We start from the raw sequence: 17,961 nt of genomic DNA, 5'->3' as shown, positions 1-17,961 counted from the left end.
ACGAACTAAGGTATGAAATGTTGCCACACCCGCCTTATTCACCTGACGTGGCTCCGTCAGAACTCCGTCTCTTCCCAGAGTTGAAAATTTTTCTTGGTGCACGAAGATTGACTTCAAACGAATAACTGATAGCCGTAGTTGGCAACTATTTTGCGGGCCTGGAGGAAACTCATTTTCGTGATGGGATCAAGGCACTGGAACATCTTTGTACCAAGAGCATTAATCTACAAGGAGATACATTGAAAAATAAAAAAGAGTTTGAGTGATGTAAGTACTTTTTTTCTATTCCGTTCCGAGAACTTTTCAAACCACTCTCTTATGTACACACGTTCACATTCTGTATATTTTGTAAATTTAAGATCCCGCCGCGTTTTCCCTTGCTTCTGTCTGTATGTACAGCCTGATCTCAGGAACTACTTCAGCGATGTTGATAGTTGGGGCGGACTGGTGCGACCGCCTCGCCTTGAAGTGAGGCGCGGCGCCCTTGATGCACGGATCGCATTGTTAGCGCGTTGCGATCGGGCAGTCCACTGACATTGTAACCTCCCCGCAAAAATAAAAGAAAATATTTAAATGTGAATAGACATCGTGCTAAGTGTAACCTTCCCACAAAAATATGAAAATGAAAAGAATGGAATTAAATTGCAAATAGTGCCAAATGTTAGCTTCCCACAGTAATAAAACTCAATGATAATAAAAATGTGCAAAAATGTTAAGTCCCCACAAAATTAACGTTAAGGTGAACCTGATAAATTTTATAAGGCCAGCTGCGCTGACCTTAGGCCCTGTGCAATATTTAATCTGATAAATTTATTCAGGGAGGAAAAGCATAGGAAATATTGTTTCAATTGTAATGATTCTTTTCTTAAAAACGATTGCTTTGAAAACGAAATTATTATTGGGGCATTTCTTGAACAAATTAATTACAATTACCATACATTATTAGCTGAGCGCAACGTTGCTTCATTACCTTATTTAACAATATACCTCGTCCTGAATCGAGACCAGAGACCCATGTCGACGCCCGTTGACTCCTCACACACGACTCCGACCGAGTACAACTCGCGACCACTACTCGCTCTGCCGGCTCCACACACACACTGAACTGACAGAGTGCAACTAACAACTCTCGCGCAGTCAAGCGCAGACTAGACACGATAAATAACTCTCTGGTCAGAGATTCTGTCATGCCTCGCCATCGCTGTGCTGAATACACTGAACACATACGTGTTTCAACATCTTCAGGCGCTGCAGTATGCCAACAAGCAAGTGGCGTTTGCTGTTCCCACCGTTGAAACGTGAAATGAGGTTAGCGTGCCGAAGGAAGAAGTTCAAAACATGTACTCCATTCAACAACGTCTCTTTCTGGTATTGGAATGTCACAGGCCGAAAGATACTCCTACGGCAACTACACGCAGTTTTCAAACACGATTTAATGTTCCAAAACGCCGCGATGCGAAAACCATTCGCAAGCTGTTCGCCAAATGCTAACGGATAGGCAGCGTGGCCGAAGATCTAGCGTGAATGTAGGCCGTAGGGAAACTGTAGGTTTTTTTTCATCAGTCTACTGACTGGTTTGATGCGGCCCGCCACGAATTCCTTTCCTGTGCTAACCTCTTCATCTCAGAGTAGCACTTGCAACCTACGTCCTCAATTATTTGCTTGACGTATTCCAATCTCTGTCTTCCTCTACAGTTTTTGCCCTCTAAAGCTCCCTCTAGTACCATGGAAGTCATTCCCTCATGTCTTAGCAGATGCCCTATCATCCTGTCCCTTCTCCTTATCAGTGTTTTCCACATATTCTTTTCCTCTCCGATTCTGCGTAGAATCTCCACATTCTTTACCTTATCAGTCCACCTAATTTTCAACTGTAATTACTCCTGAAAATGTCGCCACGATTTCTGGAATTACTCAGCAAAATCCAAGGAAATCTGCTAGAAGAATTGCAGCGGATGGTCTGTAGCGTCCCTGCTGGTATAAAATACAGAGACAGAGCCCATATATGGTGACATTCAAAATCCGAAGCCACCAGGCCATTCTGTACGAGCCATGCGACATAGGGTTGGCTATGCAAACCAGATTTGCACAGTGATAACGAAGGATTTGATGTTGGCTGCATCTGGTTCACAGATGAAACACACTCCCATCTGAATGGAGTCATGAACAAACAAGAGTGGCGTTTTTGAGGTTTCGAAAATACCCATTTTTGTGAAGCGCAAATACTGTATTCTGCTAAAGTTACTGTTTGGACTGTGGTGCACATCAGTGTCATTTTGACCCTTTTTTTTTTTTTTTTTTTAGCGAGAAATGATCATTAGTGAACATTATGTTCCGATTTTGGAATACTCTCTCACCACATAGCTAGCCTTGGAGGACAGACGAGGCACCGAGTGGTTCGTGCATGATGGGGTCAGTCCTAGAGATGGGTCATTCGCGAACTAACGGGTCCAAGGGAACGGTTCACAAAGATGAACGGAACAAGCGAGGAACAAATTCTAAGGAACGGTCTTTCATAGTTCACGTCGGTCGCGGCTTTCTACTTAACAGTTCCCGGGAACGGCACGTCGGCCGGTCTCGTTCCAGCAGGACTCTGTCTCGCTCGGCCGGCCTCGTACTTCTTCGCGGGGCCACTCGCAGTTCCGCTGCAGACTGCTCATAGTTCACTAGTTCGTTTCGTTCGCTTCGCACGCCCATTCTGTATCTGTCAAACCTTTTTTGAACTCCGAAGTTATTCTATTCAGCGTCCACGACCGGTAGTTAAAATGTATTTCATAATTACGTAAATTACATAGAAATTAAGTGGTATGTAATACATCTTTTCAGCTAACAAAACGGCATATCAGCTTACTTCACTACATCGATAAACAGCAAAAGAAATACCTGTAAAAAGGCAAGGTTTTTTGTTATTACACATGCAACGTCGGCACGGCACACACGAGTGGCAGTTTTCCGTCTTTTTTGATCCAGTGTAAAACACCATGTACATTGTTATGGAAGGCAGACAGACTTACAACCGAATGAAGCCCGCGCTTTGTAATGGAGTGTATGGTGTCACATTTTGTAAAGAGAACTCCCACAATATTATTTCAGTGGCGCACGAAAAATCGGCCCCGAGTACTAGACTGCTCATTGTCCCTTACCAGTCGTCATCTATTGTTTCGAAATTGTTTGCATTAGCTGCCTAATTATTACACGTTTACCTTTCCTGCTCGTAGCGGTCAGCAAATCGTGCGTAATTGGCGAGCAGTTTGTACTCGGGGCCGGTTTTTCGTGCGCCATCTTATATTATTTCACTACGCTACAGTTGGCTAAACGAGTTATTTTGCAGAATCACGAAAATTACAAGTGTGTGAGAATTCTGTTACGAATAAAAACTCCGTACTCCATGGGGGAGGCAAGTGCCCCCTCTTGGCGCCTTCCATCTTGTCACCTATGCTACTAATTTTTCTTAAGAACGATATACCAAGCACATTGAACGGTGAACGAGTAAAAATGAACGGTTCCCAAAAAAGAGCGATCACCATTGAACTAGTTCCCAAGGATGAACGACTCTGCCCATCTCTAGTCAGTCCACGTCGCAACTAACAAGTGTTTCGATTTTTTGATGAGTATTTCGGGAGTAGTCATTGCGTCGGTTCATTGGAAATTTGCTGGGTCAGGTTGTGACTACTTCTTGTGCGGCATATTGGAAGAAACTGTCTAGCAGAACCATCGCACCACGTTGGACGAGCTTGAATCGGCGACCTGTGTGGCGGTTGAATCCATTTCCGTTATGACACTACAGGATGTGATGGAAAATTTCATTGTTTAATAAAACAAAATAAGGTCCGTAATGTAATGTAGACGATCTTTATTTAAATCTTGCCGGCCGCGGTGGCCGTGCGGTTCTGGCGCTGCAGTCCGGAACCGCGGGACTACTACGGTCGCAGGTTCGACTCCTGCCTCGGACATGGGTGTGTGTGATGTCCTTAGGTTAGTTAGGTTTAAGTAGTTCTAAGTTCTAGGGGACTTATGACCTAAGGTGTTGAGTCCCATAGTGCTCAGAGCCATTTTATTTAAATCTTGCGATTAGCTGATTTCGACGACTTCTTATGCTCAAGCACGTTGGTAAGACCCTCTTTTGGAGACACATGTTATTGAGCCGTGTGCATTCGTTCAACTTCTGCACCTTTATTCAAATACGTTGGTATTTAATTGCAATATCCCACTAGGAAAGTCCTTAAAATTTGGTTTGTTTTGGGATCCACAATATCTAAATGCTTAAATACCTGTGGATTCCCACAAAAACCAAATTTTAGTGAATTCGCCTAGTACGACGTGGGATACTATAATTAAATACCAACGTATTCAGATAAAGATGCTGAAGTGGAACGAATGCGTACGATTCAATAAAAAGTGCCCGCAAAAGAAGGTGATGCCGAAGTGCTTGAAAATAACATGTGGTCGAAATAGGTAATCGGACGGTTTAAATAAAGGTCGTCGACATTACAGCCTACGGGGGGATCATGTTTTTTATTAAATTAAGCATTTGAAGTCTGTCGATCCCCACAGAAACAAATTATTTTTTAAGTTAAATTTTGTGTCTTTGCGCCACCTCCGTACTGCAAGTGGAGGACATTTCGAAAAAATTGTGATGTTACAGTTAGGAGTGATTGCAGAGGACGCGTTTAATTGTTCGCTAATAACTATATCAGCTGTACAGCATAAGGCCTCTGCTGTAAGCAGCTTTTCGAACCATTTCGAAACTTCTGTATAAAATTCTAGCAGCTTTCTATCTATCGAACTTAGTTTTCGAGATGTTTAATTTTGAAATCAGGGTCTCCTTAGCTGTACACCTTATATATTAAATGAAAATGTTGCTTAATGAAAGCACTGATTATGTTTGCATACCTCTGTAGCCGAGCCATAAATAATTACTCAGTATTTGTGTTTTATTGTGTGGAAGTGGGGACGACGGAGAGGCTTCGTCCCCGTGTAACCCCGGTGTTCGCGTGGTACAGTAATTATGGTGTACGCGTACGTGGAGAACGTGTTTGCGGAGCAATCGCCGACATAGTGTAACTGAGGCGGAGTAAGGGCAACCAGCTCGCATTCGCGGAGGCAGATGGAAAACCGCCTTAAACACCATCCACAGACTGGCCGGCACACCCGACCTCGACATTAATCCGCAGGGCGGATTCGTGCCGGGGACCGGCAGTGCGTTAGACCGCGCGGCTAACCGGGCGGCCACTCATTTTTTGTTGCTATATGGCAACTACATACTAAAAGGTATCAGATACATTATATAATGGTAAGACAGAGATTTAGGAACCAGGTTTTAAATTGTAAGACATTTCCAGGGGCAGATGTGGACTCTGACCACAATCTATTGGTTATGACCTGTAGATTAAAACTGAAGAAACTGCAAAAAGGTGGGAATTTAAGGAGATGACACCTGGATAAACTGAAAGAACCAGAGGTTGTACAGAGTTTCAGGGAGAGCATAAGGGAACAATTGACAGGAATGGGGGAAAGAAATACAGTAGAAGAAGAATGGGCAGCTTTGAGGGATGAAGTAGTGAAGGCAGCAGAGGATCAAGTAGGTAAAAAGACAAGGGCTAGTAGAAATCCTTGGGTAACAGAAGAAATATTGAATTTAATTGATGAAAGGAGAAAATATAAAAATACAGTAAATGAAGCAGGCAAAAAGGAATACAAACGTCTCAAAAATGACATCGACAGGAAGTGCAGAATGGCTAAGCAGGGATGGCTAGAGGACAAATGTAAGGATGTACAGGCTTATCTCACTACGAGTAAGATAGATACTGCCTACAGGAAAATTCTAGAGATCTTTGGAGATAAGAGAACCACTTGTATGAATATCAAGAGCTCAGATGGAAACCCAGTTCTAAGCAAAGAAGGGAAAGCAGAAAGGTGGAAGGAGTATATAGGGGGTCTATACAAGGGCGATGTACTTGAGGACAATATTATGGAAATGGAAGAGGATGTAGATGAAGATGAAATGGGAGGTAGGATACTGCGTGAAGAGTTTGACAGAGCACTGAAAGACCTGAGTCGAAACAAGGCCCCCGGAGTAGACAACATTCCAGTAGAACTACTGACGGCCTTGGGAGAGCCAGTCCTGACAAAACTCTACCATCTGGTGAGCAAGATGTATAAACAGGCGAAATACCCTCAGAGTTCAAGAAGAATGTAATAATTCCAATCCCAAAGAAAGCAGGTGTTGACAGATGTGAAAATTACCGAACAATCAGTTTAATAAGCCACAGCTGCAAAATACTAACATGAATTCTTTACAGACGAATGGAAAAACTAGTAGAAGCCGACCTCGGGGAAGATCAGTTTGGATTCCGTAGAAATACTGGAACACGTGAGGCAATACTGACCTTACGACTTATCTTAGAAGAAAGATTAAGGAAAGGCAAACCTACGTTTCTAGCATTTATAGACTTAGAGAAAGCTTTTGACAATGTTGACTGGAATACTCTCTTTCAAATTCTAAAGGTGGCAGGGGTAAAATACAGAGAGCGAAAGGCTATTTACAATTTGCACAGAAACCAGATGGCAGTTATAAGAGTCGAGGGGCATGAGAGGGAAGCAGCGGTTGGGAAGGGAGTGAGACAGGGTTGTAGCCTCTCCCCAATGTTATTCAATCTGTATATTGAGCAAGCAGTAAAGGAAACAAAAGAAAAATTTGGAATAGGTATTAAAATCCATGGAGAAGAAATAAAAACTTTGAGGTTCGCCGATGACATTGTAATTCTGTCAGAGACAGCAAAGGACTTGGAAGAGCAGTTGAACGGAATGGATGGTGTCTTGAAGGGAGGATATAAGATGAACATCAACAAAAGCAAAACGAGGATAATGGAATGTAGTCGAGTTAACTCGGGTGATGCTGAGGGAATAAGATTAGGGAATGAGACACTTAAAGTAGTAAAGGAGTTTTGCTATTTGGGGAGCAAAATAACTGATGATGGTCGAAGTAGAGAGGATATAAAATGTAGACTGGCAATGGCAAGGAAAGCGTTTCTGAAGAAGAGAAATTTGTGAACATCGAGTATAGATTTAAGTGTCAGGAAGTCGTTTCCGAAAGTATTTGTATGGAGTGTAGCCATGTATGGAAGTGAAACGTGGACAATAAATAGTTTAGACAAGAAGAGAATAGAAGCTTTCGAAATGTGGTGCTACAGAAAAATGCTGAAGATTAGATGGGTAGATCACATAACTAATGAGGAAGTATTGAATAGGATTGGGGAGAAGAGGAGTTTGTGGCACAACTTGACCAGAAGAAGGGATCGGTTGGTAGGACATGTTCTGAGGCATCAAGGGATCACCAATTTAGTATTGGAAGGCAGCGTGGAGGGTAAAAATCGTAGGGGGAGACCAAGAGATGAATACACTAAGCAGATGCAGAAGGATGTAGGTTGCAGTAGGTACTGGGAGGTGAAGAAGCTTGCACAGGATAGAGTAGCATGGAGAGCTGCATCAAACCAGTCTCAGGACTGAAGACAACAACAACAACAACAACAACAACAACAACATGGCAACATTGGTGTTGCTCCTGTGAACATAGCCTTTTCCAACATGGAGAGATTTAGTACAGTGCTGTTTATTAATTTTATTTTGTAGACATGACATCAGTTCCAGTTTCAAGTTTCCATGTTGGGAGGCGTTTTGCGTTGCTCCAATTAGAAATATTCCCGATAAAAGTGACGGTTGTGAATCTGTCGCTACTGACAGCGAAGAAGTATTTTGCAGATGAGCCGGAGGGCGAGGGGGATGAACTTGATACTCTCCTTGGAACTTCCGGCATGCATAGTTGTATCTGAAACAGGTAACGATGGTGAAGAAAAAAAAGAGAGAGAGGCGGAACGTGACGAAAACATTGTGTTATATCGGAATGAGATTGAAGCAACAGACGAAGAGAGCGCTTCAAAGCCATTTAAACTTATGTGCGGTTGAAAGAAATTCCAGAAAGGACTTCATTCTAAAATACACTTAAACACCTTCATCTCCTCACGTGTGCAGACCAAAACGGTATTTTCATTTGTTGGACATTAGTGTTGAAAGTCAATCTGGCTACCCATTAAAAATAAAAAAAATCCTTAGAAGCGACTTGTAGCTGTTGTATAATAACGTATACTACGAGATAGCCACAGTTGTTGTCAAGAGCCATAAAATCCATTTGAGTTTTTGGCTAACGCAGTTTAACTGCCACCGACCCCCTTTGCTATGGGCAGTGCACGGTGAAAGGGTGTCCCTCCAGTTTATTGCCGTATATTCACAATAGAAGAAATGTAAAACATATCGCCCGCATCTCGTGGTCGTGCGGTAGCGTTCTCGCTTCCCACGCCCGGGTTCCCGGGTTCGATTCCCGGCGGGGTCAGGGATTTTATCTGCCTCGTGATGGCTGGGTGTTGTGTGCTGTCCTTAGGTTAGTTAGGTTTAAGTAGTTCTAAGTTCTAGGGGACTGATGACCATCGCTGTTAAGTCCCATAGTGCTCAGAGCCATTTTTTTTTTGTAAAACATATCCTAATTTTCGAGATATGCGCAAAAGCACGAGACTTACATGGCGTATTTCTATCGCTCAAATCATCTTGTTTTCATTGCCAGTTTATATTCCATTAAGTTTATTTGCCTACAAATAGTTACAGAACATTTACGAGATATTTCGATATTATTCAAATATTGGATTACCGACCATTTATACTGTGTCTACGTTTATCGAGGAGTTACCGGTTTGAGCGAGGCAAACATTGGTCGTAAAATGGCAATACCAGAGCGCGGGCTAATTTTGCTAATACAGAGGCGCGGGACAATTCTGCAAAGAAACAGACGGGAAGTACAAACGCAGACGGATTTGTACAACAAACATTGTGCACTAATCGAAGCTTTGCTTTCAGGCGTATCAGATTAAATCCGAGAGAGCGAAGCTCTCGGAAACCGCTAACCGAGAAGTGAAGCTGACACCAACCGCCCAGCCTGTTTACCTTCCCGGCAGTCCATTAGATGGGACGGCGGGACGAATCAATGGGAGGCACCAGACTGGAGGGAAACCCTTTCACCGCGCACTGCCCCTAGAAAAGGGGGTCGGCGGCAGTTAATAAATTGCGTTAGCCAGAAACCCAAATGGATTTTAGGAACTTTGGATTTTGGGTGCAGGATGTCGTCGTGACTCGGGGTTCGTAACGTCGTGACGGAACCAGTTGTTACCATCTTCCCAAGATTTTCGCAGCATTACCCGCAGGATTGAGAATTAAAATGGACCAAGTTCATTAAAACCAGTTTTGAGAGGAACGAATGATAAGCATAACAATTAACATGCGATTTAAACCCTTTTGTGGGCTTAGATACGTTTAAGTGTTTAAATGGACTACTATATTGTATCCACTAACTCGTTACAGGTACTGCTTTGAAGGATAAAATTGAATGTTATACAGGACATGGTTCACTCCCCGTCTGATATTTTCTGGGAAGTACAGGGTTATTACAAATGATTGAAGCGATTTCACAGCTCTACAATAACTTTATTATTTGAGATATTTTCAAAATGCTTTGCACACACATACAAAAACTCAAAAAGTTTTTTTAGGCATTCACAAATGTTCGATATGTGCCCCTTTAGTGATTCGGCAGACATCAAGCCGATAATAAAGTTCCTCCCACACTCGGCGCAGCATGTCCCCTTCAATGAGTTCGAAAGCATCGTTGATGCGAGCTCGCAGTTCTGGCACGTTTCTTGGTAGAGGAGGGTTAAACACTGAATCTTTCACATAACCCCACAGAAAGAAATCGCATGGGGTTAAGTCGGGAGAGCGTGGAGGCCATGACATGAATCGCTGATCATGATCTCCACCACGACCGATCCATCGGTTTTCCAATCTCCTGTTTAAGAAATGCCGAACATCATGATGGAAGTGCGGTGGAGCACCATCCTGTTGAAAGATGAAGTCGGCGCTGTCGGTCTCCAGTTGCGATATGAGCCAATTTTCCGCGGGCTACGCGTGAAACTTGTCCGCACGCGTTCAACTGTTTCTTCGCTCACTGCAGGCCGACCCGTTGATTTCCACTTACAGAGGCATCCAGACGCTGTAAACTGCGCATACCATCGCCGAATGGAGTTAGCAGCTGGTGGATCTTTGTTGAACTTCGTCCTGAAGTGTCGTTGCAGTGTTGTGACTGACTGATGTGAGTGCATTTCAAGACCGACATACGCTTTCTCGGCTCCTGTCGCCATTTTGTCTCACTGCGCTCTCGAGCGCTCTGACGGCAGAAACCTGAAGTGCGGCTTCAGCCGAACAAAACTTTATGAGTTTTTCTACGTATCTGTAGTGTGTCGTGACCATATGTCAATGAATGGAGCTACAGTGAATTTATGAAATCGCTTCAATCATTTGTAATAGCGCTGTATTTCACATTCGGTTTGTTATCAATATTGGTTTTATATAGTAAAATGTACAAATGTTCCCAGGATGAGATTTTCACTGTGTAGCGGAAGTAAAGCTTTTAATGAATCTCCCTGGCAGATTAAACCTGTGTACAGGACCGAGACTCGAACTCGGGACCTTTGCCTTTCGCGGGCAAGTTTTCTACCATCTGAGCTACCCAAGCACGACTCATGCCCCGTGATCACAACTTTAATTCCACCATACAAATGTTTCTTATTACATTAACACACAAACGTTTCCTATCCTCAGTCATGACAGGCGTGGTGCTTGCAAAGGTTGCAATATTATTACACTTGTCACAACTACACATTACCGTTTTTATTCATGTTCTAGTCCTAAACAAGGTCATCCTCATTCTGCAAAGTTACATTCCTGGAGCGTGCGTTCAAATGTACTTGGATTGTTTTATAGAACGTGCGCTGTATTGCCGCCACGAATGGCCGGAGTAATTTCATACAGTTTTTCTTCTACACAGTCATGTCTTCTGGCTGATAAATTAAATCTTTGATGCACATTTGCTGGAGTCTGCAGAGTTCTTCCTATTTCTTTGCTTCTTAGATAATATGCTCGAAAGGAAGTACGGAGGTCGTTAACAGCGAACCTTCGTGTATTCATCCAGTTGGTAGACTGTCCTTGTGTGTTCACTTTCCCGTTAGTTGCGCAATTTTTCAAAGTTTTGGTGGTTAGAAAATCGTTTTTGAACATTACGACGACTATGAAATAGTTGTTTTCCGGAACTTTCGATTATACTGAAGTCAATATCGGAGGCAAAAATGAATGCCCAAACCCTAGGAACTTCAAACATACAGTTTCTATTTTCAGGTCACGACTCTGACATTTTTGTGTTTCGATTTTCTCCAGTGCTTACGTTTGAATGCAGATCATCATGCTTGAAGTGCGGCAAATTCTCTCTGAGCTTCTTGCTGAAAAACGCTGTTACCTTTTCTTTTTCTATTTGTCTTCTTCCATTTCATCAAAATACATAGAGACAAATACAGTTACAAGATTCACTCTTTATTTACTGAATATTTAACAAAAAACAGACAATGTATCTGTTTCATAAGACTCGGTGGACTTGGTTCACTGTAACTCTGAAAACGATTCTGTGTGCCTCTGAGGTAAAACTCTCTGGTGGATGCAAATTTAACTATGGACTTGTTTCGATGGTACTCTGGAAAGCTACGTTTCTGGGTTATAATGGTGAGTCCTATTGAAAAACAGGCAAAAGTGAACTTAGTTTACTTTAACTCTGAAACCTCCCATATCTCAGTTAGTACGATTTAAGTCGTGTTAGTAGGAAAGTCCTCTGGATTTCAAGAGCCTAATCAGAAATGTGTATTTCTCCATCGAATAATTCTATTATTGTGCATTCGCGCCATGTTCACATTAACGTCGAAATACAGGAAAAGTTTCTTCGCATCCTTTTTAAATGCATTCGACATAAAAAAAGGCTATCGTCTCTAACAATGCCAAATTTCACCTCTACGTAAATCACTTGTATTAAATGTGATTTGTAAATCAAGTTAATACGAGCAATGATGCTAGTCCCATATTTTTCTCCGTCAAATTGTTTGAAGTGCTGTGTGGCAGCTGGATTTGCCTTGGTCAAGAATGATGAGACGTATCATGTTGTTGGTCAAATCTTTGACCGGAGAGGAAATCAGATTCCCTAGAGATTACAGAACAGATTTTTGTGCGAATTTTCATAGCCAAACTAAGAGTGGGAAACGTATAAATGAGGTATCAGATTAACCATAGTGATGTATAGTTCTACAAAATAGATTTAATTGCGTGAAATTAATCAAGGTAGCCGGCCCGTGTGGCCGTGCGGTTCTAGGCGTTTCAGTCTGGAACCGCGTGACCGCTACGGTCGCAGGTTCGAATCCTGCCTCGGGCATGGATGTGTGTGATGTCGTTAGGTTTAAGTAGTTCTAAGTTCTAGGGGACTGATGACCACAGATGTTAAGTCCCATAGTGCTCAGAGCCATTTGAACCATTTAATCAAGGCAACTAAGAACAAATTAATTAGTAACTTGAGGGAAAATTGAAATATTTCAAAAACAGCCGCTATGTAAATCAAATCTCAAGAAGTTTGTCTCTTCACGCCTTAGCTATTTTGTTCATGAAAAGATAAGTTGGTGTGATAAGTCAATAAAAACTGAAGAATTAAAAAAAGACAAATAATTTTCGAAATTATTTGTCTGAAAATCAGAAAATAGATTATAGAATCGCTCGTCGCTCGAAATCATGTACAGCATGTGAGGCGAGAGAATCGCTCGTCGCTCGAAATCATGTACAGCATGTGAGGCGCCGAGGTATACTTTTAAGTTAAAATTGAACTCGGACTCGGGGAATTTTTAAGTGTACAAGAGAATATATGTATGGTGGATTGTGTAGATTGTACAGTCACGTTTACTGTACATAATACCGACTATAATCAAAGGCAATTCAAGTTTTCATCTGTTACACGTGGTACACAGATTTATTATTATTTTTTTTTTTTTATACCATTCAAACTCCCGACGCGCTTTAAGGGGACCAGCTCGTGAGCGAATTTACTATGGTTGACCGCTGTAACATGAGTACACTTTCCTCAAAAACTATTTGTTCAAATAAAATCAAATTTGAATCCTGCATAAGTTGTCATATATTTCTTCAAAGTGTACTACTTACATGATAGCAGCATTGTTGTCAAGATATTCCAAAAGAAATTGGCATTTAAAAAGAACAGTTACTAAATATTTGTCAAATCTTGTATTTGTCTGCCATAGCTCTAGTAAATTTTAATGAAACTGACGTAAAAACAATCCTGTTGGAAGAACATCCGCAACTGAGCGTTACAGCAGAGGGAGTCACTTCTGTGCTCATAGGCAGCACACCGCTCCTGGTACAAGCGGCGCTCGGGGACCACGGCACAGCTACGACAACTGAAGATGGGCTTGTAACAGTCCGAAACCGGTCGTGTGAAAATAAAGGAATTTACAACTGAAGCGGTATTGTCAACCTCTGCGAAAGTGACGTAATTAATCTCTAAACCAAGTTTAATTGATAGAAATGCATTATTTTCAGAGAAAATTGTACCTAAAGTTAAAAGGCGCCAGATCCGTAGCTTTTATCGTTGCGGGTTTCTGTGCCTCCCAGCTTACGTATGGAGGCCCTGTTTTGAATTCTGGTCTCTTTCTGCCATTCGTAGCGCACGTTTGTCAGCCTCCCGCACGCTGAGCAAAAGCGCATTGTTCATAATCACCCCAGGATCTGTGCTCATATCACTGAAAACTTTCAGCCTGCTGACTGACTCATCTTTCAGACACAACACTGCATCAATGACACCAGTGCCGCTGTTTAGAAAATGTTCAGTCTTTCTGTTAATATTCACCAAAAACTATACATATTCTGGTTCAGGAAGGACTGAGGCGTAATTAACATGTAACGCCGGAAATACATATCCTCCTATTTCCATCTATTGTACTATAAATTTTTTCCTTATTTTGTTACCTGAATATATGACATTTCATTGCCTTTATTTATTGTAATTGTTTTACTATTTATATATATATAGTTATGCATTTATGTCGATGTATAATTGGTTTGTTTTGTAAATATTATTTGTATTTTTGCGCTGGGTCTGGCCTAGGGAAAACTGTGCTATCGAACGATTACATCGATAGGTCGTGTGGAGAACAAAAGAGTTGAGGATCTTTGGTAGTGTGAACTCTGCCGCGTGGAGCGCGGGCAGAGGAAGTCTGGCTGGGGTGGTGCAGTGGAGCAGGTGTGTTGTGTGACGCTCCCGCGAGTTGCCGCGCTTTCGGGGTTGGGCAGCATGTAATTGCGCTCGACTTGCCATGCTAGTTTCTGACACGGTGTCGCGGACGGGAAGCATTAGCTGGCGCACATCAAGAGCCCGTTTCGCCTGGTGACCGTGTCGAGAAGAAGGCGCGCCAACATCCAGCAACAGCGACGGCCGACAATGAGTGACTGTCGCCACCTCCTCGATCGACGGCTTCAAGCCTTCAATCAGCCAACAAGGAAGGCTGGAAGCACGTAAAGTTTTAGAACTGTATGGCAGACCTCAGCTTTTAAAACTGTTCCATTTTCATAACTAAATTACAGCAATGTAGCATGAACCTTTGTTGCTCATTGTCCCAATTGCATTACCAAGCAGGGTCCCTTCCTTTTCCGGAATGAACCCGAGTGTCGCTGAAATTCAAACGCCAGCATTAAAGCAATATTATTCGATTTCACTGCTTTAATTTCAAAGTTCAGTTAAGGTACTCATAGCCGGCTACAATATTTAGATTACACAAGCACAAATTAATAGTGCGAGTTTTGTCACCGTATTTTAGCTTGCCTGTGACTGCAGCTCAGCTTGGTACATACTAAATTTTACTACTGTTAATTGTTCAGAATCATTTAATTCAAGTTCAAAGTTTAATCTCTAATTTCTAAATTGCGTAGATTCAAGTAGCTTTTGGAATGATTGTTGAGGTAGTCCAAGACTAACCGTATTTTACTGAATTTCGATGTGCTTCAGAAAGAAAGCTCACTATTAACTTCAGTCACTAAATTAACTTTCGATTTTCCGGTTTTATTAATTCTTTTGCTAAATTAAGTCAGAGTGTAGCGAAATTTATTACTTATGACAAACATTCAGTTTTCACACAACACGTGTCAACCTTCAGTTGCCACGCTTTTATTGCTAATTATATGTGCATTAACCTCTCTTTTTTTCAGTTGTTATAGTAGTTGTCCATAGGACTGGCGACCGTAATTTCCCCCAAATCTCAAATATCTAATTAACGCCAGTTAATTCTTAACGTAACGGCCGCACATTTACTTTCTTTATTAACTTTACCCCTTTTCAAAATTAATTTCCACCAGTTTCATTTGCATTTTTCCTTTCATTTAGATCTAACCCTTTCCTCCCTCTTTACCGACAAATTAACTTCAGTGACGATTGCTTTTCCCAAATTTCCATTAGGTACACGCGGTTTAATTTTTCACTGTCATTAAGGTTGATAAGTGAGGGGGAGGTTACAAACAAAATAAAAAATTCCATTATTTCCATGGATTTTCATTTCCTGGTTGCCTTAACGCAATCGTCGCGACATGTTCAGTGCAGTCAAACAAGCGACCATTTTCTTGGAAGAGCTTAACGAACGAACACGTTCACTGATTTCGGTTCATCTTGTAACATCCACATAGATTGGCATTTCCTCTCTCGAATTTCTGAGCGTTTTCGTACACCAACTGACACGAGCCTGTTTCAGAGCGTCGTAGATTTCTGGTTTTGTCCCATCCAGAGTGCTCTGCCAGTAAGTTTCGGAGTTAATCCACGACTTCAGCGCTAAGCCCGGTGATGAGAGAGTGCGGCCCACCATCTCTCTTCTCCATGGCGGACAAATACTTGGAACAACATTTCTTCCGCTACCTGGATCCGGCTCGACAGCCGTGTGTTAGCGAGTTAGTATCTTATCTAGGAGGCCGGCGCATCGCATTGAGTGCAGTCTGCACTCAAGCAAATAAGCGACGGTTGCCAAAGAGGCGCCTGTGTTCCGCCAGCCACTGTCCGGCGTATGAAGGAGGACACTTACAAGGGAACCTCCCCATCGCTGCCCTTCAGATTTAGTTATAAGTTGGCACAGTGGGTAGGCCTTGAAAAACTGAACACAGATCAATCGAGAAAACAAGAAGAAGTTGTGTGGAAGTATGAAAAAATAAGCAAAATACACAAACTGAGTAGTCTATGTACAAGGTATGGAATATCAAGGAAAGTATGGGCTCACGAGCGTCGTGGTCCCGTGGTTAGCGTGAGCAGCTGCAGTACGAGAGGTCCTTGGTTCAAGTCTTCCCTCGAGTGAAAAATTTAATTTTTTATTTTCAGACAGTTATTACCTGTCCGTCCGTCCGTCCGATGCGATCACTTGTTTGGGAGTGATTATCACATCCACAAGAAAACCTAAATCGGGCAAGGTAGAAGAATCTTTTTACCCATTCGCCAAGTGTACAAGTTAGGCGGGTAGACAACGTATGCCGTCACCAGTGTCCTATAGAATATATCAGACGTGGAGGAATCGGTTGACCTATGACCTTGCGATCAAACTTTCTCAGTTCCCATTGGATAGGCACGTCCTTTCGTCTACTAATCGCACGTTTTAGCGGTGCGGTCGCAAAACTCAGACACTAAACTTATTACAGTGAACAGAGACGTCAATGAACGAACGGACAGATAATAATTGTCTGAAAATAAGAAATTAAACTTTTCACTCGAGGGAAGAGTTGAACCAAGGATCTTCCGTTCCGCAGCTGCTCACGCTAACCACGGGACCACGGCGCTTCTGAACACAGGTTGTCCTTGATGTTGCTTATCTTGCGCATAGACTACTCAGTTTGCATATTTTGTTTTTTTTTTTTTTTCATTCTTCCACACAACTTATTCCTGTTTTCTCGATTGATCTGTGTTCAGTTTTTCAAGGCCTATCCACTGTGCCAACATATAACTAAATCTGAGGGGGGTGCGATGGGGAGGTTCCCTTGTTAGTACACATTTCCACCTGTCTCATTCCTGCTTTCCTCGCCCCCTCCCCCCTCCCCTTTCCCACGTTCTCATTTCATTCACATATGGGACGGTACTAGGTCGAAAGACAGTTGGTACCCTACGCGTTGAACCAGAATTACGCTACTTTTACTGTCGTGCTCATTGTGCGAGAGGTTTGTCGGAGAAAGCAGTCTCCTCCGTGTGCTTCTGTAAAGTGTGCTCTCGGAATTTCGTAAGGGCTCTTTCAACTGGAAGCTGTGCACGCGGATGCAGTGAGCTGCTTTTTGCTGCCGGTTTTCGGCCTGACTTCGGCTCCAATATAAGCTTTAATAAGTGTAAACGTCGCCGGTTATTAGGAGAATTCGAAAAAATTGTTACAACAGAGACCAAACAAATACCGAAAAAACTCTGTTGTTCAGAACTAAAACACCGGTATCTGTTTCTCCCATCCCCACCTCCAGCCTGGGCTACGGTGTGTGTCCGGTACAATGACGACTTCTGCTACAGTATGAAAGATGGCCAAATTGAATTAGTTCATAATTCTATAATAATTAGACGCTTGACAGTAAAACAGATCCTAAAATGTTATAGACTGTAGTAATTCACGTTGTTTGGTGAGGGAGCAGGTGTTTCTCACTGGCGCGAGCGGCGAGGATCTGGGACATGGAGATTCTTGATAGTGGTTATTGGGAGCAAGGGGCATTTCTGGGGGAGACAGACAATTGAAACAATTGCTGTGGAAATGTGATACAGTGAACTTCGTCTCGGGACGAGGTAGAGGAGAGAGTTAATTTTGCATATCAGTTAGTGGGGTAAAGCGATTGAATATGAGCGGCCAGCGGTCGAGAATACTTCAAAATTTGCTCATACTAAACGAAATTCCGAGGCAAGTGGGTCTTTGACTCAACGACTTACTATGAACTTCAGCTATGAGCGATCATCATACGAGTGCTTCAGGGAACTTTGACGGGATTTAA

The sequence above is a fragment of the Schistocerca cancellata genome, chromosome 9 (genome assembly GCF_023864275.1).
Source record: "Schistocerca cancellata isolate TAMUIC-IGC-003103 chromosome 9, iqSchCanc2.1, whole genome shotgun sequence".
In the NCBI taxonomy this organism is placed as follows: Eukaryota; Metazoa; Arthropoda; class Insecta; order Orthoptera; family Acrididae; genus Schistocerca; species Schistocerca cancellata.
Note: the sequence above shows the minus strand (reverse complement) of the source record.